General features: G+C 55.9%; 1 long non-coding RNA gene across 2 annotated transcripts; it reads right to left on the bottom strand.

Moving 5' to 3' along the window:
• LOC145536563 (uncharacterized) lies at positions 1–1,269 on the bottom strand. 2 transcript variants are annotated; one of them, XR_014075898.1, is made up of 3 exons: positions 980–1,269; positions 543–650; positions 1–338 (listed from the first exon to the last, which is right to left on the bottom strand). It is a non-coding gene; the product is annotated as an uncharacterized LOC145536563 (long non-coding RNA). The 2 variants fall into 2 exon arrangements; XR_014075897.1 differs by having other exon boundaries at positions 522–650.
• Between the last annotated feature and the right edge of the window lie 538 nt (positions 1,270–1,807).

The raw sequence follows: 1,807 nt of genomic DNA on the forward strand, positions 1-1,807 counted from the left end.
TGAGGCACAAAAAGTGACTTAGTTTTATTTTCTGCTGTAATAAACACTGAAGTATCCCACTCCTCAAGCAGCACAGAATCAAAACAAGTGAACCAAGAGAGACCAAAGACCAGGACAGGCAAAAACTTAGACTCAAATAACAGAGTGGCGATTACTCTTAGTTTGAATTCCCTATGCCTTGCCGGGTAGGGGACACAAGGTTGGGCCTCAGCCCCTTTCCTCAGCCTAGGAAAGGTGGGATCCCAAGGCTCCGAATGTTCTGAATCACCAGGGAAAGCTCATGGAGGAACGAGTTGATGGCAATTTGGATGGAAGCAAGGTCTTCAGCAATCCATCTACTAAAAGCAGGGGAAAAGGAAAATCAGCTTTAAGGGGAGTTCACTCCTGTAGGTCCAGGGTACCAACCCCCCTCTTTACACCAAGCCCCTCAGTTTTTCTCCATCATAACACTCTTAAGAGGGAGCTCAGACCACAGCAACCGCTGCTTCCCCACCCCCAAGGGAAACTCTTCTAGAACTGACACAATCAGGTCACTGCCATACACTGCAAAGTCCTTCCGAATGATTCCTTGGAGGCGTTGGGCATCTGGGACCATACCCCTGAGAGACAAGGATGCTTCCAGCGGTGATTCAAAAGGCACTCTGAGTGTGCTGGGAGAGACACAGTTAAGGCACCATCCATTACTGAATTTTCTGCTATCTCGGGCTTCCTCGCACCTCAGAGGCCTGTTTTTACCCCAGGATGCCCATCCTCCGGACCACAACCTGAGACCACCCTGAGCTGCCTCCCTAACCCTTCTGTCCATCTTCCCCACCCTCCAGGCTCCTCAGGCCTTGACAACCTCCTTTCCTGCCAGGCTGCCCAGTCCTGCTGCCCCGGATCGCCCCCGTACTCCCTTCTATCCCTTCCTCAGGCTGCCGGCATGTTTCCCTCCACCACACCACTGACCCCGCCCAGAAAGGCTCCCTGAAAAGGATACAGCACCACCTCTCTATGTGTAGGCCTTATAGCCACGGGTGCTACATCTCCACCAGGTCCTGGGGCGCGTGGTGCCCATTCACCCCCGGGATGAGCTCTAGCAGCTTCTATCATCACTCTTCTCCTGCCAGGCCCACTCCGGAATTCTGAGGCTCGGTGACCATCCTCACCGTCAGCGCTGCCTGAACTTCTGTGGAAAGGACGCGTTCTGGAGCTGTGCTGGTCATCTCGGCCCTCTATACCCCTGGCGCCAAAACCTGAGGTTCGCATGGCTGCCGCACGTCTCCCTCTGACGTCAACACGAAGGGCGGAAAGACTGAGCCCCTCAGGAAGTCCCTCCTCTTCTGCGCAAGGACGCCAAAATTGCCTCTGCGCAGACAGGCCTCAGGGCGCTCCTCGCATCGGATTGGTTACTGCCTGGCCTGCCCGGCCACCCATGGGCCGCTATGGAGACCCCGTGGGGCTGGAAGGATTCGGCTACTTCACAAAGCCGCACTCCTTTCAGGTGCCCCCGATGAGCCTGTGCACACGGGCCCCTCGAGTGCTGGCCCAGACCATGTGGAATGGACCCCGCCAAGTGTCCGCAGATACGCTGCTAAGCTGCTAAGTCGCTTCAGTCGTGTCCGACTCTGTGCGACCCCACAGACGGCAGCCCACCAGGCTCCCCCGTCCCTGGGATTCTCCAGGCAAGAACACTGGAGTGGGTTGCCATTTCCTTCTCCAATGCATGAAAGGGAAAAGTGAAAGTGAAGTCGCTCAGTCCTGTCCGACCCTTAGCGAACCCATGGACTGCAGCCTACCAGGCTCCTCTGTCCATAGGATTTTCCAG

The sequence above is a fragment of the Giraffa tippelskirchi genome, chromosome X (assembly GCF_054371585.1).
Source record: "Giraffa tippelskirchi isolate mGirTip1 chromosome X, T2T-mGirTip1v1.2.pri, whole genome shotgun sequence".
Classification (NCBI taxonomy): domain Eukaryota; kingdom Metazoa; phylum Chordata; class Mammalia; order Artiodactyla; family Giraffidae; genus Giraffa; species Giraffa tippelskirchi.